At 37.5% G+C, this 27,242-nt stretch overlaps 1 protein-coding gene across 1 annotated transcript in view; it reads right to left on the reverse strand.

The window, feature by feature from the left end:
- LOC106088921 (rho GTPase-activating protein conundrum) overlaps nucleotides 1-27,242 on the reverse strand; it is a 279,060-nt gene that overhangs the window by 107,448 nt on the left and 144,370 nt on the right. The window contains exon 4 of the mRNA XM_059370538.1: nucleotides 2,526-2,574. The gene's annotated coding sequence lies outside the window, so the exon portion shown is untranslated. The remainder of the gene's footprint in view (nucleotides 1-2,525; nucleotides 2,575-27,242) is intronic.

Below are 27,242 nucleotides of genomic sequence, written 5' to 3' on the forward strand. Positions count from 1 at the left end.
TATGGGAGCTGTATAGGGCTATAGACCGATTCAGACCATAATAAACACGTATGTTAATGGTCATGAGAGGATCCGTCGTACAAAATTTCAGGCAAATCGGATAATAATGGCGACCTCTATAGGCTCAAGAAGTCAAGTTCCCAGAACGGTTTATATGGCAGCTATATCAGGTTATGAACCGATTTAAACCATACATGGCACAGTTGTTGGATATCACATCAAAATACGTGGTGCAAAATTTTATTCTAATCGGATAAGAATTGCGCTCTCTAGAGGCTCAAGAAGTCAAGACCCAAGATCGGTTTATAAGGCAGCTATATCAGGTTATAAACCGATTAGAACCATACTTGACACAGTAGTTGGATATCATAACAAGACACGTCGTGCAAAATTTCATCCCAATCGGATAAGAATTGCGCACTCTAGAGGCTCAAGAAATCAAGACCCAAGATCGGTTTATATGGCAGCCATATCAGGTTATGGACCAATTTCAACCACACTTGGCACAGTTGTTGGATATCATAACAAAACACGTCGTGCAAAATTTCATGCCAATCGGATAAGAATTGCGCACTCCAGAGGCTCAAGAAGTGCGTTTGCCCGGTATGAGGTGTTTTGTTATGACTTCCAATAACTGTGTCAAATATGGTTTAAATCGGTCCATAACCTGATATAGCTGCCATATAAACCAATGTGGGATCTTTACTTCTTGGGCCTCAAGAGGGAGCAATTCTCATCCGGTTTGACAGAAATTTGTTACAACGGCTTCTCTCATAACCTTCTTCATACGTGTCTAATATGGTCTGAATCGATGAATACCTTGATACAGCTCCCACATAAACCTATCTCCCGATTTTGCTTCTTGAGCCCCTACAAGGCCCAATTCTTATCCGAATGAACTGAAATATTACACAATGACTTTTACAATGTTCAGCATTCATTGATGGTCCGAATCCGACTATAACTTGATATAGCTCCAATAGCATAACAGTTCTTATTTAATATTCTTTGTTTGCCTAAAAAGAGATACAGCGCATAGAACTCGACAAATGCGATCCATCGTGGAGGGTATATAAGATTCAGCCCGGCCGAACTTGGCTCTTGGCTTTTACTTGATTTGGATATTTCTAAACCATTGTGGATGATTCTCCATATTTTTAATCATCATTTGTTATCTTGGTCTGAATCGATCAATACCTTGATACAGCTCCCATATAAACCTATCTCCCGGTTTTGCTTCTTGAGCCTGTACAAGGCTCAATTTTTATCCGAATGAATTGAAATATTACACAATGACTTTTACAATGTTCAGCATTAATTTATGGTCTGATTCGGACTATAACTTGATATAGCTCCAATAGCATAACAGTTCTTATTCAATATTCTTTGTTTGCCCAAATGCGATCCATGATGGAGGGTATATATTGGGTTGCCCAAAAAGAAAGTAAATGCATTTCTAATAAAACTTAGAATGAATTTTAATCAAATATACTTTTTTTACACTTTTTTTTCTAAAGCAAGCTAAAAGTAACAGCTGATAACTGACAGAAGAAAGAATGCAATTACAGAGTCACAAACTGTGAAAAAATTTGTCAACGACGACTATATGAAAAATCCGCAATTACTTTTTGGGCAACCCAATAAGATTCGGCCCGGCCGAACTTGGCATGCTCTTACTTGATTTTGCCTAATCCATTGTAGATTATTCTCCATATTTTTAATCATCATTTGTTATCTTTTTTATGGACATATTTTGTTCAATAAACGATTTTGTGTAATGTCTTCTTTTAAATTTCCCAACTATTTCTTTTTCAACGGTTTTGCATTTTCCCCAAACGGGTTCCAATTTTCTGGTTGTGCAAAATTATGCAATATTTTTCTTAAGTTTATATATCAAGATTATCATTTTACTATGACAGTCTTAAACAAAAATGCCATTAAAAAAAATCTCCAAAGATCGAGACAAAGGTGAGGAAAAAATAAAACAAAAAAAATATTCACAAAACAAGTTTTTCCTGACAAGTGGTAAGTTTTTTTCTTGGATTTTCTGGCCATCTGTAAGTTTGGTTCAGCCACTCATACAGGCAAACTATTATATAAACCTAAAGCATGTCTAGCATATTATTAACATTATTTGTTTAAATTTGCATTTATAAAAAGAACGACAATAACAAACAACAAGCATAACGTCGATGTCTCCACACAAACATTGAGATGTCTAGGGGTATCTATCTTGGAGTTAGTTTTGTGAGTGTGATTTTAAATTTTTTTCCACAAAATCAATTAAATAAATTTAGTTTATAAATTGCGTAAAAAGGCATCTTTGCTTTTGTTTGTTTTAAATTAATTTAGCATTTAATTAACATATATTTGTGGATTATTCGAAGAAGAAGGAGAATTTTTGAGATGGTCTCACAGCATTCGAAAGAAATAACTTTGATTTTGAAGTGTTAAGTGGTAAGACAATAAAAATTTTGAATTCTTTTTCTTTTGTTTCAATTGTGACTTAAAATTTATCACCTTACCTTTTGTAATATAATATTCTGCCATCAAATTAAAATATTTGTCAAAAGTCTGCAAATAAAATGAAAAAAAAACGGAAAATTTATGTTAGTTAGCAAAGAATTGAAATGGTCTTTAGGGGAGTGGAAACATACATCATTGTATGAATTTATTGATTAACTGTAAGACATTAATCTACATCTTAATGACTATGTTTTGTTTACAAAAAGACTTTTATTAATTTAGGTTTCAAGCGCTTCTTCCAAAATGAACAGATGTGACTTATGACTGGAAATTATTACAATACAAAGATTGTTGTTGAATATACAATTAAACCTTTAAATATATCCAGCTTTTATTGTTTATTTTACAATTTAACATAAGCTATTTAAGTGATTTATGTAAATTTTTAAGGTATATCATCTTTCCTCTTCCTTATTTAAAATGTATGCCTAAGTGATTATGAAGAAAAAAAATCTTAATTGGTGAGAATTCTACAACGTTGAAATTGTGTAATGGCACAAGCCACCTTTTTTAAGCGACTAAAAAGCCGTATAATAGAGTTTTGTTATTCTTACTCATTTTGTCTGTTAGCGCTTTCTTTTTCCGATCTTAAAATCTTATTGAGGTTCTTTGTTCTCACTTATTTTTGTAAAAAATTGAATCAAACTAAAATCTGTTACATTTAAAATTTTATTACAAAATATTTTCCAAGTCATTAAAAAATTAAAAGTATTTTGAATTTTATTGTACAGTGGCTTAAAAGCTTAATTGAACCTAAAATTGATGTTCTCTTTCCTTTAAAGTACCTCCCTATTATGAATACAGCATAGTGATCTTCTTGTCTTCTTAAAGTTTATCCAGCAATTGAACATTCCTTGGTACACTCATGATTGGAACATTAAACTGCTAATTAACCCATAAATAAAACGATAAATTCTTTAATGCAACCACACAGACAGACAGGCAGACAGACAGAGTCATTTATCCTGTTTAAGGTGCTGTAACTGGTTTATAATCGTTAAATTGTTTCGTTGTGACAAGGGTGTGACCGACTTAATTGACACAATTATTTGGTGTGTTAAAAATATCAAATGACACAGTCAGAATTTCTGGCATACAATCAGAATTCTGTTTAGCATCTGATTTGCGTCATGGGGGATAACGTCATTGTGAATGTTTAAAAAGAAATTTTTAAGAGTTGTACATCAATGTAATGCAAGAATTAAGTCAGAATGAAGGAAAGAAGATCTTAAGAAGTAAAAGTGTACTAAGTTCGGTCGGTATGAATTTTGGGAACCCACCACCATGGATTCTACTAAAATATGGAAGCTATATCTGGATATAGACCGATTTGGACCGTACTTGGCACAGCCGTTGGAAGTCATAATAGAAAACTATAGGCAAAATGTAAGCCAAATCGGATAATATTCGCGGCTTGTAAGGGCTTAAGAATTCAAATTGGAAGATCGGTTTATATGGGAGCTATGTCATGTTCTTGGCCGATTTGGATCACACTTGGCACATTTGTTGGAAGTGATAACGGAACACTATGTGCACAATTTTAGACAAATCGTACAATAATTGTGGCTTCCAGGTGCTCAAGAAGTCAAATCGGGAGATCGGTTTATATGGGGGCTATATCAGGTTATAGACCGATTCAGACCGTACTAAGCACAGTTGTTGGAAGTCATAATAAAACACTATATCCTCAATATCAGCCAAATCGGACAAAAATATCGGCTTCCAGGGGCTCAAGAAGTTAAATCGGGAAATCGGTTTATAGGGGAGCTATATCAGGTTGTATATCGATTTGGATCGTACTTGGCACAGTTGTTGGAAGTCAAAACAGAAAACCTTATGCAAAATCTCAGCCAAATCGGATGAAAATTGGGTCTTCCAGGGGCTCAAGAAGTCAAATCGGGAAATCGGTTTATAGGGGAGCTATATCAGGTTGTACATCGATTTGGATCGTACTTGGCACAGTTGTTGAAAGTCAAAACAGAAAACCTTATGCAAAATCTCAGCCAAATCGGATGAAAATTGGGTTTTCTAGGGGCTCAAGAAGTCAAATCGGGAGATCGGTTTATATGGGAGTTATATCAAGTTATATACCAATTTGGTCCGCACTTGGCACAGTTGTTGGAAGTGATAACGGAACACTATGTGCAAACTTGCAGCCAAATTGCGGCTTCCAGGGGCTCAAGAAGTCAAATCGGAAGATCGGTTTATATAGGAGCTATACCTAAATTTGAGCCGATATAGCCCATTTGCAATCCCCAACGACTTACATGAATATTAAGTAGCTGTGCAAAATTTCAAGCGACTAGCCTACGCGGTCGACCGCTATCGTGATTTCGACAGAGGGACGGACGGACATGGCTAGATCAAATCAAAATGTCGAGATGATCCAAAATATATATGCTTTATGGAGTCGCAGATCAATATTTCTAGGTGTTACAAACTGAATGGCTATATTAGTATACCTCCATCCTATAATGTGGGTATAATGAAGGAAAGAAGCTCTTAATGAGATTACAAAGCGGTGAAAGAATGGGAAATTTATTTAAAATTTAATCTTTATTGAAAACTAGCCGATCCGGGCCCACTCCGCTGCGCCTTCTTTAACTCTCTTATATCTTGCACTTCGCCCTGAATGTGGATATGGAATTCGTGGCTCAGTAGCCTATGTCCGCCTATGACGCTGAACGGCTGCGTTCGAATCCGGGCGAGAACATCGGCCAAAGTTTAAAGTGTTGGTTATCCCCTCTTAATGCTGACGACATTTGCAAGGTACCATGCCATGCATGGTCATATACAAAATTTTCCCCAAAGAAGTGTCCCACTGCGGCACACCGTTCGATTCGACTATAAAAAAGGTCCCTTATCATTGAGAAACTCAACTTGAATTTCAAGCAAACTTTGATGTGTCAGAAGTTTGCCCCTGCTCGGTTCCTTAGAAAATTTTTAACTCTATTCCCAAATGCCTTTCTTATGAACCATTTGGAGGAAGTTTTGGGGCAAGGGTTGATTTGAACTCCATATTGCTATAGTCGGAAATGAAGTTCAGTTTAGGGAGGGATTTAGGGCCAACCCACCAACTCTTGGCTCCAAAATTGGATATCGAATTCATTTTCTACTCTCAAATATCTTTCATTTGAGTCCCATATTGTCATAATGGGCCAATTAATCTATTCGACGTATTTTTAGTAGCAAAAGCGCCACCTATAGTTGAACGCACATTTTAATGTCATATTGGTAATCTACTTCAAAATATTTTTCCTTTGAATTTTGGGTTGTGACGACATAATGGGAGACATTACTTGGACCTATTTTTTTATGCTATATTTGTAATCTACTGGTGAATGTTTTTCATTTGAGTCCCATATTGATAGGAATGTCGAATATCTCTGTTTAGAGGAGTTTTGGGTTTGGAGCGGCCCGCTGGGTATTTAGACCCAAAATTTAGTACGATATTCGTTTTCTAGTCTCCAATACCTTTCATTTGACACCCATATTGTGCCTATCAGAGTACTTTTGGTTTTCGGTGGCGTTTTTTGGGTAAGGGGGAGGGTCCGCCCCCTTCCGATACCAACAAATTATAAAGCCCATTCCTTTTTTCCCTACTATATTCGTAACATACTCCCGAAGACCATTAATTTGAGTCCCATATTGTCATGCTCGCCCAATAAACCTATTTAAGAGCGTTTTGAGATTGGAGCGGCCGTCCAGTTACTTGGACCCAATTTTTAATATGAAATTCGTACTCTACTCCTGAATACCCATCATTTGAGTCCCATATTGTCCTGCTCGATAGACTTTAATTTTTGGGTAGTGCTTTTGGGGTAAGGGGGAGGGTCCGCCCCCCTTCCGATGTCAAAAAATTATATAGCTTATGATTGCTTCCAGACCAACCTACACAATCTGTGAAAATTTCAATATAATCCGTTCAACTGTTTTTGAGTCTATACTTCAACATAGGATGGGGGTATACTAATTTCGTCATTCTGTTTGTAATACCTTGAAATATGAAATCGAAAAAAAAAAAAATGTTAAAAATATGCCCATGTTAGAACGGGTAGAGACATCTCTTTAAAATTTTAAATGGTTAGAGCTGAGGTGTAAGCGAGATCGTGTGCAAAATGTCAAGGCCTAGGTTGTCCAGGCGCCTTTTGGCGGGTCCCTAAAGTGAAACACCTCGGTATTACGAAAATTTGTTTGGGTTGCCAAATCCTTGTTTGTGGTTCGATTTGAGGCCACCGTAGCGCAGAGGTTAGCATGTCCGCCTATGACGCTGAACGCCTGGGTTCGAGTCCTGGCGAGACCATCAGAAAAAAATTTCAGCGGTTGTTTTCCCCTCCTAATGCTGGCAACATTTTTGAGGTACTATGCCATGTAAAACTTCTCTCCAAAGAGGTGTCGCACCTCGGCACGCTGTTCGGACTCGGTTGATTGATATGTGAGAAGTTTGCCCATGTTCCTTAGTGGAATGTTCATGGGCAAAATTTGCATTTGGTTCGATTTCCAAAATTCTGTTTGCTGGTTAGTACCCAAATATCCCTACAAAATAGTTCGGTTGAGCTTTACAATATCTCCACTGGTTTCGGAGATATTCGACTTTTATTTTTTTGCAATTTCGACCGAGACCTGTTTCGTATTTTGCAATTTACGAAGACATTTATGGTTAAAATTTCATTATTATGCATGATTTCGATTCGTGACAAAATTTACAACGACTATACAGTTTGGAAGTCAAAAATGTGAAAAAAGTGTATTTTTTGCATTTATTGATCAAACTGTATAACTTTAACTGAATTATGAGATGTGGACTCTTCTTGCGGCAAAGTCGTTGTAAACCTGTGGAGATATTGTAGACCTCAAGAGGACTTTTTTCACAATCCAACAAAAAAAAAAATCGAAACACAAACCAAGATTTGGCAGCACCAACAAATTTTCGAAATGCCGGAATGACCAACTTTAAGGTGTTTTGCACTAGTGCTTTGAAATGTTGCACACGATCTCGCTAACACCACAGCTCTAACCATTCCAAAGAGATATCTCTACCCGTTCTCACACAGCATATTTTTACTAGTTTTTCGATTTCGATTTTCTCCCACTGTGCGAAGTCACTTCTTAAGAGGTTGGAGGACACAATTATTATCCGATTTGGCTGAATTTATAGACAAAGTGTTTTGTTATGACTTCCAATCTCCAAGCCATGTATGGTTCAAAACGGTCTAAAAGACCAATCTCCCGATTTTAAGTCCTAGACCCCTAGAGGGCGCCCTAACATCCGTATATAGAAACGAGAGCCTAAAAATGAGTCGGCCGAGAATAGCCATAAACCAACGCCATTTCCCCTTACGCCCCTATATTTTTTTTTCGACGCCCAAGAAATTTATACAGGTCAATTTATTTTCTTTGAATGATTTTTTGCCTTTCTGCACTTCAAGATGGATGATTGCAAATCTTCCATGCTTACATGACTCATTGTTGGCTTTTTTTAACAGTTCTAAAAATATATCCATGTTCTTGATTATTTTTCTTTTAAATTGAGTTGTTTTTTTTTTTGGCAAATATTCCATTATGGAACAGAGGCGAAACTCTTCCAAATTATCTTCGTTTAATGGAAATAAAAATCATCTCATCATTCAGGGCTGTTAAAAAATGGCATCCAATTTTTCCAAATCAGAAATAATCAAATAAAATAATAAAAAAAAAAAATATTCTTTGTTAAGACTGTGACTAATTAGAGATTACCAGCATGGCCGATGATATCTTGCCATAGCCCACTCATTTTTATTTTCGTTTATAACGGAAATCACCGATATTTACCAAAATTAACAGAAATAACAACAACTCCCAGCAAACCATAAAACCGAGCGTGCTAATTTGTTCAACTCATATGGTTGCCACGCATTCTTGTTGCATTTTGCAGTGTAATGCGTATCACTGCAGTGGAAGCACGTTGCCGCCCAACTGCTAAACTCTTTGGTGTATGTTATTGTAATGGCCAAGTTAAACACTTTGCAATGAGGAAGGAACACTTTTTTCGTATATGATTTATTGCTCACTCACATTGATGCTCGTGAGCTAGCGAGCGAGCATACATTCGACCTCACCACTCGCATGGCACGCATGCGCCACTTGACTTTTGCCCATATTGTGGTCGGCCATCATAGCTTGAACAAAGAGCTTATTCACCGCTTTTCATTATAGACAACGCTCGCCTTTTGGCCATTATTCGCATTCTTCTTCTTCCTCTCCATTATGTTTAGTTGTGGTTTTTTTTGATTTTTTGGCCATATAGTATGCTACTGGTGGTTCCCTTTGGGGCAGGCCAACAACCACTCACCGGTCATTCTTCGTTCATTCATTCATTCATCCACTTGATGTTGAACCTTTAATGAGCAGCGTGCTCTGGGTCTTCGTCACCACCATCGCTTCACTTCTTTGTCGGGTTAATGGTTTTGTTTAAACAATTTCTGTTTTGTTATGATTTTTTTTTCGCATGGCACTTTAGTTAGCCTATGGCTTTTTTTATCATAATTTTATTGGTCATCTTTTTTCAAAAAAAAAAGTGTTTTCCTGACGTTTCTTAGAAATCTTAGCTTTTGCTTAAAACAAAAGTGTTTGTTTGTCGCATCTCTTAGCCATGAGTAAGCCACCTTTTGTAAGTCATGAACTTTATGTTAAGCCATTGCCATTTTGCTCACTTGACTGTCCAATTGGCCTTTCCGGGCGATAACCATTCATCCTCAGTCAGTACGACTGTCAATCAATGTAAATTTTGCCTTTGGCTTGGCCACAATTGATTTTTGTCTCTTTACCAGACACAAGAGAAAATTTAAATTTTTTTTTTTATTTGTGGTTACATTGGCCAACTTTCTTTTGCCAATTTTTCTTGTTTTGTTTTCGTAGAGGCCTCTAATGTTGGATAGTTTTCGGTGGTTTTGTGATGAAATACTGCACCGAAGATTTTGGGTTTTACCAGAGCAGGACAAACAAAAATCTAAAATTATGATTTCGTGTTGAAAAGACAACATTTTAAAAATCTCTTTTTAAAGACAAAATTAAAATAAATTTTTTTTTAAGAAAAAATTAAAAAAAAAATAATAAATTAAAAAAAAAAAAATTTAAAAAAAAAGAAAAAAAAAAAAACATTTAAAGTGTGCAAAGTTTCGGCCGGGCCGAATCTGGGTGCCCTTATTTACTGAGTTCGTATTTGAATTATCATATCGGGATGTCGGTACTTAAGGGGGCCTATATCACCAACACTGATTCGGATAAAGCTTGGCATGGATGTTGTAAGTCTTATGGGGTTTGGGCCAAATTTCAGCCAAATCGGATGAAAATTGAGGCTTCATAGGGCTCAAGACATCAAATCCGGGGATCGGTTTATATGGGGGCCATATCTTTTTATCGACCGATACGGATCATACTTCGCATGGATGTTGAAAGTCATAATACAAGTCTATGTCCCAAATTTCAGCCAAATCGGATGAAAATTGGGGCCTCTAAGGGCTCAAGAGGTCAAATTCGGGGATTGGTTTATATGGGGGCTAAATCTGTTTATAGACCGATTTCTATCATACGTGGCATGGATGTTGGAAGTCATAACACAAGTCTTTGTTCCAAATTTTAGCCAAATCGGATGAAAATTGAGGCCTCTAAGGGCTCAAGAAGTCAAATCCGGGGATCGTTATATACGGGGGCTATATCTGTTTATGGACCGATTCCGATTAAACATGGTATGGATGTTGAAAATCATAACACCAGTCTTTGTTTTAAATTTCAGCAAAATCTGATGAAAATTGAGGCCTCTAAGGGCTCAAGAGGTCAAATCCGGGGATCGGTTTATATGGGGGCTAAATCTGTTCATAGACCGATTTCGATCATACGTGGCATGGGTGTTGAAAATCATAACACAAGTCTGTGTTCCAAATTTCAGCCAAATCGGATGAAAATTGGGGCCTTTAGGGCTCAAGAGGTCAAATTCGGGGATCGGTTTATATGGGGGCTAAATCTGTTCATAGACCGATTTCGATCATACGTGGCATGGGTGTTGAAAATCATAACACAAGTCTGTGTTCCAAATTTCAGCCAAATCGGATGAAAATTTGGGCCTCTAAGGGCTAAAGAGGTCAAATCCGGGGATCTGTTTATATGGGGGCTAAATCTGTTCATAGACCGATTTCGATCATACGTGGCATGGGTGTTGAAAGTCATAGCACAAGTCTTTGTTCCAAATTTTAACCAAATCGGATGAAAATTGAGGCCTCTAAGGGCTCAAGAAGTCAAATCCGGGGATCGTTATATACGGGGGCTATACGTATCTATAGACCGAGTTCGAACATACATGGCATGGATGTTGGAAGTCATAACACAAGTCTTTGTTCCAAATTTTAGCCAAATCGGATGAAAATTGAGGCCTCGAAGGGCTCAAGAAGTCCAATCTGGAGATCGGTTTATATGGGGGCAATATCTGTTTATGGACCGAGTTCGAACATACATGGCATGGATGTTGGAAGTCATAACACAAGTCTTTGTTCCAAATTTTAGCCAAATCGGATGAAAATTGAGGCCTCTAAGGGCTCAATAAGTCAAATCCAGGGATCGGTTTATATGGGGGCTATATTTGTTTATGGTCCGAATCCGATCATATATGGCATGGATGTTGGAAGTCATAACGCAACACTTTGTTCCAAATTTCACCCAAATCAGTTGAAAATTGAGGCTTCTAAGGGCTCAAGAAGTCCAATCAGGGAATCGGTTTATATGGGGGCAATATCTGCTTATAGACCGATTCGGAACATACTAGGCATGGATATTGGAAGTCATAACACAAGTCTTTGTTCCAAATTTTAGCCAAATCGGATGAAAATTGAGGCCTCTAAGGGCTCAAGAAGTCAAATCCGGGAATTGGTTTATATGGGGGCTATATCTATAAAATGTCAACAGGATTACGACTGCACTGATGGGGTCCATCGAAGATATTTGTCCACTTCGGGAAAGGAAATTAGCTCAAGAAAAACCCTGGATGACCGGGGAGATTCGCAATATTCAGAAAGAGGTCCGCAGACTTTTTAACAGAGCACGTCGTAAAAAAAGCGGAAGTTTATTGGGATGTGGATTACACAAGGCTCAGGGAATACATTAAGATTACCAGAGCGACAAAACGGGCCTCCTGGAAGCTTTTCTGCGAACAGGTCGATAGCGTTAATGATAAAAAAAAACTCTCAAAAACCCATATCCAAACTGAAACTTTAGTAAACGACATGGGAGTGAGAGCAAAGACAATGGAGGACATGTTGAGGCTTTTGATGAAAACCCATTTTCCACAGGATAAGAAGGGACTCACGGAGACATCGGAATCTTGGAATAATGACGTTGATCGAAGGTTTATAATAGCGGAATTTATGGTGAAGGAATCCTTGAGGAGCTTCAAACCATTTAAGTCACCCGGAACTGATGGAATATTTCTGGCGTTACTACAGAAAGAGGCAGACCATTTGGCGCCCTGTCTGGCCAAAATTTTCACAGCGTGCCTAGGACTTGCATATACTTCGAAAGCCTGGCAGGAGGCAAGGGTGGTGTTTATACCCAAGCCCGGCAAGACAAGTTATGCGACACCAAAGGCCTACAGACCCATAAGCCTTACGTCCTTTCTACTCAAAACCATGGAACGTATTGTGGACACCATGATAAAGAACATCCAGCGAACTGCTCAAATACAAACAGCATGCCTATGTCAAGGGAAGGTCGGTGGAGACTGCCCTGCACTAGGATGTGCATAAAATAGAAGAATCCTTCGATGCCAAAACGTACACACTGGCGGTATGCATTGACATCGAGGGGGATTTTAACCGGACAATGATAAAATCCTTAGACCAGTACCGGGTGGACCCGGTCCTTAGAGACTGGATAAACCATATGCCAAGGAACAGGTGGATAAATTGTGTGTCCCATGGCATAAATATAAGGGAGAGAGTGGCACAGGGCATGCCACAGGCAAGCATTTTATCGCCACTCCTATGGGTGACCACCATTAATGACCTATTATGGATGCTGACTTAGGAGGGACTTGAACGGCGAAAATCCTATGGGGGGATCCGGATCGAGAGAACACGAGGCTATTACTGAAAGGAAGCAAAAAGGAGGTCAGCACTGGCTATTGGTATCATAACGGGACACATAGGACTACGAGCTCACTTATATGAAATTGGTGCGGCAAGGGATAGCATGTGTAGAGCATGCGGGGAAGATAATGAGACGTTGGAGCATTTCCGTTTTATTGTCCGGCTTTCGCGTCTAAAATGAGGCATGGAGCGGATTAATATCTGCACCCTCTTTTCACGATTTTACTTCTTGAGACCCTGGAAGCCGCATTTTTTGTCCAATTTGGCTGAAAGTTTGCACATAGTGTTATGTTATGACTTCCACCAACCGTGCCAAGTACGGTTAAAATCGGTCAAGAACCTGATGTAGCTCCCATATAAACCGATCTCCTGATTTGACTTCTTGAGACCCTGGAAGCCGCAATTTTCTCCAATTTGGTTGAAATTTTGCATGTAGTGTTCCGTTACGACTCTCAACAACTGTGCCAAGTACGGTCCAAATCGGTCAAGAACATGATGTAGCTCCCATATAAACCGATCTCCCGATTTGACTTCTTGAGACCCTGGAAGCCGCAATTTCTTTCCTATTTGGCTGAAATTTTGCATATAGTCTTCCGTTGCGACTCTCAACAACTGTGCCAAGTACGGTCCACATCAGTCAAGAACATAATGTAGCTCCCATATAAACCGATCTCCCGATTTGACTTCTTGAAACCCTGGAAGCCGCAATTTTTTTCCTATTTGGCTGAAAGTTTGCATATAGTCTTCAGTTACGACTCTCAATAACTGTGCCAAGTACGGTCCACATCGGTCAAGAGCTCCCATATAAACCGATCTCCTGATTTGACTTCTTGAGACCCTGGAAGCCGCAATTTTTTTCTTATTTAGCTGAAAGTTTGCACATAGTGTTATGTTATGACTTCCACCAACCGTGCCAAGTACGGTCCAAATCGGTCATGAACCTGATGTAGCTCCCATATAAACCGATCTCCCGATATGACTTCTTGAGACCCTGCAAGCCGCAATTTTTATCCGATTTGGCTGAAATTCTGCACATAGTGTTCTGTTATGACTCTCAACAACTGTACGGTCCAAATCGGTCTATAATCAGATATAGCTCCCATATTTGAGCAGGACCCATGGTGGTGGGATCCCAAGATTCGGCCCAACCGAACTAATCACGCTCTTACTTGTCTTTTGTCTTTAACCGGCGAAACCTGAAATTTAATTTTATTTAATACAAGTGTTACGAGTTTTTCTTTGAGCGTAAAAGCACAGCACACCAAAGACTTAGCCATGGTCTAAGAGACACTGACGAAGCCGAAAGCGGCGAAAAACCATGCGTTTTTCGATTCATGACTTTTGGTCACAATACCCTTAAGAGCGTTTATTGGATAAAAGAGAAGTAATGGTGTCTTAACTGGAGGCCACCGTAGCGCAGAGGTTAGCATGTCCGCCTGTGACGCAGAACGCCTGGGTTCGAATCCTGGCGAGGCAATCAGAAATAATTTTCAGCGGTGGTGAGGTACTATGCCATGTAAAACTTCTCTCCAAAGAGTTGTCGCACTGCGGCACGCCGTTCGGACTCGGCTTTAAAAAGGAGGCCCCTTATCATTGAGCTTAAAACTTGAATCGGACTGCTTTCATTGATATGTGAGAAGTTGGCCCCTGTACTTAGTGGAATGTCCATGGGCAAATTTTGTATTTGAAATGGTGTCTTAACTAAATCTCAACTGATTTTTTTTCAAAATCGTTCTTTTGGGAAGCAAAGGCTTTTTTTACCCAGTGTACCGAAAATCAGACAAAGAATGCAAAAGTTTGCTTGGTTGATCCTCATTTTTGTAGATTAGGTTAGAGTGACAATCCTTTTCAGACTCACTTAGACAATTTAAAGTCCATTGTTATACCACAGTAGAGACAGACCAAGGTCTCTGGTGGGAATCGAACCCACAAACCCCGCACTGGCAATCCGAGTACGTTATCAACTCTACTACCGAGACCAACTCGACTACCAGACATGCTACAAACCGGCCCTTCTCGTTTTGAAGGATTAAAATTTTAAAAATCGTCCCCTTGAATTTGTTTCTTCTAATTGACTTAAATTTTCTCAGTGTATCCATTAGTCCCATCAAAAGAGCCAGCACCAGATCAATTGTGGCTATTGTTAACTGTGAACTCTGGTTTTGGTGTTAACTTTTTTTTTTCTTCGCTGAGATCGTTATAGTGGATCAGTCAACAATAGTGTGTTGGCCATTACGTGTTTGTTGGTTATTTTTGTGTGTTTGACCATATCCGTTTGTCATTCGCAATGGCTATTGCCATAAGAGATTCTCAAAAAAAATTTTTTTTTATATATTTTTTTCTCTTTTTTTCCAGAGCTGTTTATTTAGTTTTGTGTTTTTGTTCTGCCATTTGGTAGAGTTGTATTTAAATTTGTTCTTTGTTTTTTTTTTGATTTTTTTTTTATTTTCCCCAATGTTTGTTCTTTCTTTCAATCTCGGTCTCTCACTGCCATGGTTTAACGGAAATTTGCAATTTTCTATTATGCCGTTATGCGTTTACTTTGATTTGTTTTTTTTTTTTGTTTGCTCGTAAAACAAAAGGCGCGTAGTTTATAAATAAATAAAAAAAAAGTTTTCCGCCAAACGGTAAGTGTTTGTGTTGGCCCCCATTATTGTAGTAGGCTTCTTTTTGTAATTTTCTGGTCAATTGTGCTCAATTGCAATTGAGTCAAAAAACTAGTGGATACAACTATAATGGGTCAACAAAAACACAAGAAAAAAAACCAGAGCAGAGTAAAGTGGTCACTGGGAAATTATTATGTATATGGAGTTTTCTTCGATTTGACTAACCAAAATAAAAAAAACTGCAACGTTTAGAAATTACTTTGGAAATTGGGTCTGGTGATTGGATTTCTTTTCTACAAAAGTCAATCAAGCAAAAATAAGAAATGTTTATGGGTTGTAATTTTTTTTTATAAATGGCCTACTTTGCAGAAAAAAAGGTAATCAATCACATTGTATTAAATGGAAATGTTAATGTTTTTATGATAAAAGAGGGGTTTCTGCAATTCTTAACTGCTCTAGATGGTCATAATTTTAATAGACATTACCACAATAACTTTGTTGTCAGTCTGTTGACAAATATTCGACGTCTTGGTGCCTGTCTGACCATCCTTTTATTTTGAAAAATAATGCCATCAAGTTAAAATTGGCTACAGGCCAGTCTGATACATTACCCTTTGACTGGTTAAGACCGAAAAGCCGTGTTTGTCAGATATCGAACTTCTATGACATTTGAATTAAAGGGTTTTATTGTAACCTCAAGTAACATCAAACATCTCTAGCGTCACACAGTAAATGCTAATTCGCCTATAAAGATTTCATTAAGGAACAGGGGCAAACTTTTCACAAATGTATGAGTGCAGACCGATTCAAGTTTATCATTAATGATAATGGACTCCCCTTTCATAGCCAAGTCCGTACGGTACAGGCATAGTGCCTCACAAATATCGCTAGCTTTAAGAGGATTCGAACCCATGCCTTCAGCGTCACAGGCGGACATGCTAACCTCTGTGGTCTTCAGTGTTACACAGTGGGATGATATAAAAAAATTAAAAAAAAAAAATATTTCAAATTGTGACCAGTGAACAGCTGAGGTGTCAACAAGGTGATGTACAATGAGAATGGTAAAATAAATTATGAAAATTGTTGATGAAAATTTTGTTTAACACCATAATTAAAGATGAAAAATTTGTTAGAAAAACCAAATGGCTATATCTTAAAAAAATTGTGAGCTTTGCACATGTTCTTGAAAAACAAAAAAATGATTATTCCTTGAATTTTTCTCACAAAAAAAAAACCCTAATACACATTTCGGGTAAAAATAGTTTCCAAATCAGCATTTTCTTTTTTAGTAAAACGGACATATAAAAATAAAAAAAAAATACAATCAAAAGAATGCTTGTGCCTTGCGTTTTGAGAATTCGAAGAAATTTTTCCAATTTTTATTTTTAAATAAATTGCCAATTTTGAAATCATGTAGCACCCGTTTTGAGTTGATATCAAATTTGAGCATTACCAAATTTCACTTAAAACAAATTTACAATATGTCATCTTTACAAAACAACACGTAAAAACATATTAAGTTCGGCCGTGCCGAACTTTAGTTACCGACCACCTCGGATATACATATTAAACTCTTTACCTTATGTCTGGTAAAAAAAAAAAAAATTATAAAACTTTAGCAGTTATATCAAAATATGGTCCGATATGAACCAAAGTCGCCAGGGAAGTCCAGGGGTCTAACATATTTCATTGTCCTAGACCAGATTGGTCTATATGGTAGCTAGACTATATTCGATGCGAACGTCCATGGTCCTAACACAACTCGCTGTGCCAACCTAAAAGCCTTCCATTTTCTCGCAACTTCATTATAGTTTTGTATTATGATGTGCAATATTCCTTATACTATAAATAAAACAGCAAACAAAAATACTTATGGGAGTTGCTGTTTTCACACATCTAGATACCTACTTTGGTATGGATGTTTCTTTTTCGCATTAATGTAACCAACCAATACATATACATTATTTGGTTATGTATAATTCTTGTTGTAATTTCTTGTACCTGGCAGCCATTTGTTTTTTGCTTTAATGATTTTTGTCATTAGATATACCAGCATTTTTGTACCTGCAGCGAAACATTATGAACTATCACCTTCCAAGCTTACCATCCGCACTTGAATGAGATGCTCAAAATACTAACAGCACTTTGACAAGTAAAAAAAAGTACAATGATTCAAAGTACGGCTGGGGCGAATCTTAAACACCCTTCACCATGAATCGTACTTGTCAAGTTCTTTGCCCGATATCTCTTTATAGGCAAACCAAGGATAATGGATCGAAATTACCATGATATCTTGTTATGGGCTGATTCGGAACAAACTTAGTTTAGATGTTGAAGGTCAAAGGAGAAGTCGTTGTATAAAATGTCAGCCAAATGGTATAAGAATTACGCTCAAGAGGTACAATCGAGAGATCGGTTTATATGGGAGCTATATAAGGTTATGAACCGATTAAGACCATACTCGGCATAGTTGTTGAAAGTCAAAACAAAACACTTCGCGTAAAATTTCAGCCCAATTGGATAATAGCTGCGCACTCGAAAAGCTCAAAAAGTCAAGATCCCAGATAGATTTATAAGGCAGCTATATCAAGTTATTAACCGACTTACAACAAGATCGGTTCATATGGCAGCTATATCAAAACATGGACCGATACAATTCCAACCGACCTACACTATTAGGAAGAATTGGTGCAATATTTCAAGCTCCTACGATGATAGAAAAATTACGGTTCTTTGCCAATGCCGTCTGGTATTGTTTTGTTCGCGTCATTGGCAAAGATTTTTAATAACATTTGGTATCGATTCAATACCAGACAAAGGAGGCTAGTAAGAATTGATGGCGTCACATTTTTACTCTTGTCATTGCGGACTCTTTTCTTGTGTATGTAGAGAATAATATGCAATGGTTTAGTATGTTTGCCCATCGCTGGTCTGCACGCTCAAATATTCCCCCTTTCTCTCTAGTGGGAAAGACACAAGAGAATATTACTTAATGCGGTAAACGAATAATCGTTTGCGGCTTTTGAAATACTTTTGCCATTAAAGAAATTTTTGTTCTATAACAAACACAGATTTTTTTTTCCGTAGGCGAGGCTGCTGAAGGGTTTACAATAAACAAAGTTAATAACGTCCAATAATGATACGTTTATGGCTTACGTTTGATATGTAGACGCGAAACTTTACGCAGTTACAATAAAAGAAAAACTTTGAAATAAAAGTATTTTGTTTTGTTTTAAAAATGTCCCAAAGGTTTAATTTTTTGCGTGTATGCCGGCAAATCAGTCCATATCGCAGCTAAATCGAAATAAGATCGAATGTTAAAATTGTTTTTAAGGGTTAAAGGTTAAATTGTTTTTTGTTTTGCTTATGTTATACGTTGGCTTGGATGGCGAATGCCTTTCAATAACAAATTTTTACTTTGGATCATTGGGATTCAAAATAAATTATTGCAGATAAATTAACAAATTTCGTCGTTGTTTTTTCGACCAAAGTTTTTGTTTTTCAAAATTATTTTTATTTGTGTATGCATAGCTCTCATTAATTACATGGAAAGAATTGGATGTTCCAGTCAAGCCACACGCGGAGTTATTGAAAAAACCTTGGGTCTAAAATCAAGCTTACGGTCTTTTAAGATCCGTTTATATGGGACCATCACGAGGTATGATCGTTAAGAATGGGAAGGTTAATTTTGATTCAAGACTCATGTTTCTTTGGGCAAAACTCCTTAGAATTTGTCTTAGATTACTTCTTTGAGGAGAAGCATTGGGAGGGGATAACAACCACTGACAATTGTATCTAATGTTCTCGCCAGGATTCTAACCTGTACGCTTAGTATCATACAAGGACGCGGTGGTCTCAATCATTTTGACAAACACAGAACAAACGATTGGCAAAATGATAATCTGCGAAAAATTTTTTGAATTTTTAACCAAAAAAAATCATGTGTCTAAAACTAAAATCAATCTTCCGGTTGTTTACGGATTTTTTTTTTTTTTGTGGCGGAAGCTCGACTTTGGTTTTAGACCCAAGGTTTCTTGGGGAAAATTATTTTGGCATTTTTCGTACATTACGATTTTGACAACCACCAAAATTGGACCACCCTTATGCAAATATATGCAGGGGTGTTTGAACAAGCGTTTTTTTTTCTCTTCTGTCTCTTAGTCTATGATCTAGAGACTCTCACCTATCTTCTTCTAGACATATTTTTTCGTCTAAGTAGTAACCTACTGCAATGTGCCAAAACAATTGAACTCAAATTATTGGTGGGCTACTCATTCACTCCTTGGAGGCCACCGTTGCACAGAGGGGTTCGAACCCAGGCGAGACCATCAGAGAAAATTTTCAGCGGTGGTTTTTCCCTCCTAATGCTGGCAATATTTGTGAGGTACTATGCCATGTAAAACTTCTCTCCAAAGAGGTGTGGAACTGCCGCACGCCGTTCGGACTCGGCTATAAAAAGGGGGCTCCTTATCATTGAACTTAAACTTGCATCGGACTGCACTCATTTATATTTGACAAGTTTGCCCCTATTCTTTAGTGCTCTTGTAGCAACTACTTCCTCTTTCGTATTTTATCTAAATGGCCACAGATTGGTAATGATACCAAGATATAACAATACAGTGAAACATAATTATTTTAAATACAAAAAATGTTAAACAAAAAATTCTTTCATAACATTTCAATTTAGTATGTGGTTACAATTGAAGTTTTTTTTGTTACTGACCATAGTTATGCTTTAACCTTCTTTGTCAATACAATATATAGGGAAGTAAATTTTCATTAATTTATTTTGTTTTTATTATGCTGATTTTTCACTCCGCATTATAGTTGATCATGTCACATCTTTCTTTTTCCGTTCATGTTTAAACGAAACGTGATTAAATTAAAATTACCCTAAACTTTGGTTCCGCTTGGATATCAATCATACAGCATGAAAAAAAATGCATTTAAATCGGCAACTGAAAAATATTGGCAGCAAGCCGCAAAAAGTTTGTAACTGAATGAATAAACGGAAATTTATTATTAAAATTTTACAAACATTACACGAAAGTCCAATTTGGCAACTAGAAGCCAGAGGCTGATTAGGAAATAGTTTACTCCAAACCAATTTGGTGAACAATTTATTTTTGGTCAATTTTTGTTAAAGCAATGGTTAACAAATGTTTTGGCCAACTGGTTGGCTGTTGAATATCTAATATGCACATTAGACACCAATGCTGGTTGACTTTGGATTCCATTATTGTAACATAGGAAAACGCTAAGCCTTCTCCTAATGTATTTTGGCAAGTAGAAAAATTTGAATTAAACTTCAATTGCTTAACTCTGCATTTTGATTTTATGGCATGAGAGCGGCCAAAAACCTAGACAAAATCAATTTAAAACTATAAATACTAGATATAAGGGTGTTAATGGAAAGTAATAAGAAAGAATAATAAGAAGATATAGCACATGTTCCAAAATTACAGTTTAGGAAGATTAATCTTTAGGATTGATGCAGATCGGTTGAGAATTGTTTGGTAAATGGACCAAATATGATCATGCTTGGATATAGTTCCCATATTAATCGATCATGTGACCCTCTAGGAACCCATTCACTATTTTAACATCAATATTCCTTTCAATGTATTTTGCCCCAATCTCAAGTATCCCCGCTGTTCCTTAATTGAATGTTCAGGGGCAAATTTGCATTTGCCTTTATCTCCACTAACATTCCATACTTGAAATATTTGCCGCGGCTTTGTTTTGATTTCCATTTTAGATATGTTGCAGGTGACTGCAATTTTTTTAATTTATTTCGAACTCAAAGGTGTTAGCCATGGCAATAAAGCCGACAAAGTTCCATAAATGATAAAAAAAAAACTTTGCATTCCAATTTTGTTAGTTGAACTCATTCGAAATCAAAGACCATAAATTGAAACAAAAATTGTGAGAAAATGTAATGTTATGGGTGTAACCATAACAGGTCAAATTGCCACCTCATAGTTAACACTTGAGCTCTATTTGGGAGGAATTTCAATTACGGAATTTATAATGGGTGGATTAATCATTCACGGGAAATAACAGCTGAAAATCGAAGTGAAGGAATTTTAAATGGGAAACAAAATTATTAGTGGCACCGCAGGTCACCGTAATGTAGAGGTTAGCAAGTTTGCATTTGACGCTGAATGCGTGGATTCAAATCCCGGCAAGAACATCGAGAAAATTTTCAGTGATGGTTATCCCCTCCTAATGCAGGCGACCTTTGTGAGGTAAAAAAATGCAAACTTTGCCCATGAACATTCCACTAAGGAACAGGGGCAAACTTCTCACATATCAATGAGTGCAGTCCGATTGAAGTTTAAGGTCAATGATAAGGGGCCTCCTTTTTATAGCCGTGTCCGTCCGAACAACAGTGCGACACCTCTTTGGAGAGAAGTTTTACATGGCATAGTACCTCACAAATGTTGCCAGCATTAGAAGGGGAAAACCACCGCTGAAAATTTTTTCTGATGCTCTCGCCAGGATTCGAACCCATGTGTTCAGCGTCATAGGCGGAAATGCTAACTTCTGCGCTACGACGGCGACGGTATTCAGTCATTTTCTCTACTAAAGTGAAGTCGCTCTGCGGCAAACCATTCGGTCTTAAAAAAAAGAGCACACTGATTATGGAGCTTAAATTTGTGTTGGGCAATACTCATTGATATGAGAAAAGTATCTCCGCTGTTCTTTGAAGATATGTTCACGGCCATATTTCGATGCCAATTTTTGATTATTAACAATTTTTTTTTGTAAATATTCGGCTTCAAATTTCTCACAATTCTTGGCTTACTGAGAACACGCTGAACAAAAAATTAAAAAAAAAACAAGTAAAAGCGTGCTAAGTTCGGCCCGGTCGAATCTTATATACCCTCCTGCATAGATCGCATTTGTCGAGTTCTTTCCCCAGTATCTCATTTTAGGCAAATAAAGGATAAAAAAAAAAAAAATTTTATGCTATTGGAGCTATATCGAGTAATGGTCCGATTTGGACCATAATGGAACTGAATGTTGAAGACCATAGTAGAAGTCATTGTGTAAAATTTCAGCCAATTCGAATAAGAATTGCGCCCTCTAGGGGCTTAAGAAGTAAAATAGGGAAATCGTTTTATATGGGAGCCGTATCAAACTATAGACCGATTCAGACCATATTTGACACGGTCACATGGTTGAGGGTCATAGGAGAAGCCGCTGTACAAAATTTCTGCCAAATCGCAAAATAACTGCGCCCTGTTGAGACTCAAGAATTCAAGACCCAAAATAGGTTTATATGGCAGCTATATCAGGTTATGAACCAATATTTGGCACAGTTGTTCGAAGTCATAACAAAACCCATTATGTAAAATTTCAGCCAAATCGGATAAGAATTGCACCCTCTAGTGGCTCAAGAAGTCAAGATGCAAGATCGGTTTTTATGACAGCTATATCAGGTTATGTTCCGGTTTAAACCATACTTAGCACAGTTGTTGGAAGTCTAACAAAACACATCATGGTAAATTTCAGCCAAAACGGATAAAAATTGCGCCCTCTAGTGGCTCAAGAAGTCAAAATGCAAGATCGGTTTATATGACAGCTATATCAGGTTATGTTCCATACTAATCACAGATGTTGGAAGTCATACCATACATAGTCGTCGTGCAAAATTTCAGCTAAATCGGAAAGAAATTGCGCCCTCTAGAGGCTCAAGAAGTCAAGACCCCAGATTGGTTTATATGACAGCTATATCAGGTTATAGACCAATTTCAATCATACTTAGAACACTTATTGGAAGTAATAAGAAAACACCTCATGCAAAATTTCAGCCAAATCGGATTAGAAGTGCGCCCTCTAGAGGCTCAAGAAGTCAAGACCCAAGATCGGTTTATATGGATTTAATGGCAGCTATATCAGATTATGGATTGATATTTGGCACAATTGTTGGAAGTCATAACAAAACACCTTATGCAAAATTTCAGCCATATCGGATAAGAATAGCGCCCCTCTAGAGGCTCGAGAAGTCAAGACCCAAGATCAGTTTATATGGTTTTTATGGCAGCTATATGAAAACATGGACCGATTTGACCCATTTACAATCTCAACCGACCGACACTAATGAGAAGTATTCGTGAAAAATTTAAGCATAAAGCTTTACTCCTTCGAAAGTTAGCGTGCTTTGGACAGACGGACGGACGCACAGACGGACGAATATGGCTAGATCGACTAAAAATGTCATGACGATCCAGACTTTATATACTATATGGGGTCTTTGATGCATATTTCGAGGCGTTACAAACGGAATGACGAAATTAGAACACCCAAATCCCATGGTGGTGGGTATAAAAATCGAAAACCGGTTTTCAAAACCGATATTCAACCTATATTCCACTGAAGTGACAGACCAGACCCCTCTAATGGGAATCGAACCCACGACCCCCGAACTGGCAATCCGAGCACGCTACCAACTCCGTCGCTACGGGGGAGACCGTGCGGACCGTGCGCCTTTCCATCCATGAGTTGAAATCACGCTATAGTTTTAAAAGTGAAGATATTGAGATGAAGCTTTCGACCAATAATTCGCTGGTCCATGGAGATTGGTTTATATGAGAGCTATATCAGATAATTGGCCGATTTGGACCGTACTGAAAAGAACACCGTGTTTGAATTTCAGCTGTCTGTCAAAATCACGTGATTATAGCGCAATGGGTTGTAAGAGAATCGTCGCGAAGTGTTGCTCAAACGCAATGAATTGTCCAATGATAACCTAGAAGAGTGTTTCACGACTCATACGGATGATTATAACGCAAAGGATTGTAGGAAAATCGTGACGAAAAGTTGCTAAAACATCCGTACGCGCAATAGATTGCCCAATGACATCGTAGAAGAGTGTTTTGCGAGTCATAGATAGAGCTATCGATATTTGCAACAATCGATATATTCGATATTTCTCATAATAAATATCGATAGCATCGATACTATCGTTTATTTCCCATCACCTATATTTCAAACCAAAATTAAAAAAAAAAATCAAGTAATCGATTTATATAGAAGCAATATCAATGCTGAGACTGAAAAAAACCAAATCAAACAAAGTCAGTGGGAGGTCATGATAGATATCATTGTATAAAATGTAAGCCCAATCGGATGATTTTATCAATAGCGCCCTCTATAGGCGCAATGTTTCTTACATTCAGCGTCGGTTCGCTTATTTTTGTTAATTTTTGCAAAAAAAGGTAACTTTGTCGATAGTATCGATAGGAAAAATATCAATCGATATTCAGACAGAAAATTAAATACCGATAGTGTCATCGATATTTTGTCAGCTCTATTCATAGGGAAGAACAATTGCCTAAAAATCTTCCAGAGGATTGTTTTTTTCATAGCGGAGACAAACGATCTTCCAAAATTATGAACATTTTTGCAGGGTATGTACACAAAAACTGTTATGCTCATAAGCTCTTGGACTTGGACGAAATGTGCAATTGTGTTTGTGTGCCCACCGCTGATATAAATATAAAATTGGATTTAAGATTATTTTAAGGTGTTACCAACGAAATATCGATATCGGTATACCCCTCTTATAGTGGAGGGTTCTTTTTACAACCCCTAAACCTGCACCTAATCATTATCTAAAGCTCTCCTATCTCCCTCTCGAGAAAAAAACCGTATCTTAGCTCTCAAGTTGGGTTACTTTTAATTCAAAGAAGGAAATAGATACTTCAGCATATAAGTATCTAAACTTGTTTAGGCCATATACCATTATGGCCAATTGTGTGTCGTTTGTTTAGTATTTTTTTTTTTTTTTGGCTCTTATAACGGCATTTGCTTATTGACATATAAAGAGTGACAGTACGGTGTAAGCCGCACAAAGTGTATTTCGAGTATCATGTGTGTATGACCAAATGGGTATGGTGTGACAGACAGACCTGCACAAAGAAAAACGCGGCCAAAAACCAAGAGGCAATCGCCAAACGCCAAAGCAATAGGGCGATTCATTCTGCATGTATAGCTTAACTATTGGAGTGGAGCTGCTGCTGTATCTAGTGACTAGAGGTTTGTTGTAAATTTTTTGTAGAAAAAAACGAAAAACGAAAAACTACCAACTAACCCAAGACGAAGGTAACGCTCAAAGACGATAAGAAAAATATTTCAGGCAAAACTTAAATAAACGTTCAAAAATTCGCCAACAGTTAGTGGTCGCATGCTCTGGAATTGAACTCAAACACGACAAAGCAGAAGAAGTTTTTTTGTTTTTTTTTTTTTGCTATGAAGACTTGGCTGTTTATGGAAGAAAATCTTTTGGTTTAAGCAGAGGAAGACGTTATGGTGCCAGAGGTGGTGGTGGTGGTGATGGTGTCTTTGTGGAAAAAAATCAAATTGACGCACATCGAATGTCAAATCGTTGTCGATCAGGGGCAGCTTTGAAGTCTGCTGTAGTGTTGGTGTGGGGCTGGTGTTTTGGTGCTGTTGATTTGCCTGTAATGGCCTAAGACTTTGCACAAAAACGTGATCCAAGGCAATCATATGGGTCTTACTACTCTCAACGAAAAGGGGTATGAGGGAGTGGCAGTTTATCGAAAATTGGGTTCTTTTTGTTATTGTGTTTTTTTATAGGTGACTAGGCCAAGCGGTGTTTTTGTTCATGCCTTTGTTATAGCAAAAATTACTACGAATTAAAGGTGGGGTCACCCATGCCATGCTTATTATAAAACTTATCAAATCTTAAAAAAAAATTAAATCATGCCACAAACATGCAGTCAATGCCATTAAGGCTGACAATTAACTCACGTGCCATCGATGTCGTTAAGTTTGCCTTCCAAATAAACTTTACTAGAGACTATATAAGAAAACAAGTAAAAAGATGTTAAGTTCGGCCAGACCGAACTTTGGATACCCACTACCTCAGGTATATATGTAAGCCACCTTTCATGATAATCCGGTGAAAATTTTTTAATTTATGCTCCCACAGCAGTTATACCAAAAAATGGTCCGATTTGGACAAAATTCGACACGGACATGGAGTGGTCTAATAAGTACAAGTCATTGTAGCCATATTCAAATATTGACCGACCTGAACCATATAGGACACGGATGTGTAAAATTTCACCGAAATCGGTTTATAAATGTGCATTTTATGGGCCCAAGACCTTAAATCGTGAGATCGGTCTATATGGCAGCTATATCCAAATCTGGACCGATCTGTTCCATATTGCAGAAGTACAGGGTGGCTGATGAATATTGCTACAATGATGAATATTGCTACATTTTTTTTTCGGTGTATGGAATACATTTTTCTTTTATTCATGTTAAATTAAATTATTAAATTAATTATTAAATTATTATTAATTAAATTAATTAATTAATTAATTAAATTAATTATTAAATTATTATTATTAAATAGAAAAAAAGTTATTACATTTTTTTTTGGTAGCGGCTTTCATCAGCCACCCTGTATGTCGAGGAGCTTAAGTTATCTCACTGTTCCAAATTTCGGCGACATCGCACAATAAATGCGTCTTTTATGGGCCCAAAACCTTAAAACGAAAGATCGGTCTATATGGCAGCTATATCCAAATCTGAACCGATCTGGACCAAATTGAACGAGGATGTCGAAGGGCCTAACACAACACACTCTCGCAAATTTTGGCTTAATCGGACAAGAAATGCGCCTTTTGAGGGCCCAAGACCTTAAATCGAGAGATCGGTCTATATGACAACTATATCCAAATCTGGACCGATCTGTGCCATATTGCAGAAAGATGTCGGAGGGCATAACATAACTCCCTGTCCCAAATTTCAGCGACATCGCACAATAAATGCGTCGTTTATGGGCCCAAAACCTTAAAACGAGAGATCGGTCTATATGGCAGCTATATCCAAATCTGGACCAAATTGAGCAAGGATGTCGAAGGGCCTAACACAACACACTCTCGCAAATTTTGGATAAATCGGACAATAAATGCGTCCTTTATGGGCCTAAGACCTTAAATCGAGAGATCGGTCT

The sequence above is a fragment of the Stomoxys calcitrans genome, chromosome 5 (genome assembly GCF_963082655.1).
Source record: "Stomoxys calcitrans chromosome 5, idStoCalc2.1, whole genome shotgun sequence".
Classification (NCBI taxonomy): Eukaryota; Metazoa; Arthropoda; class Insecta; order Diptera; family Muscidae; genus Stomoxys; species Stomoxys calcitrans.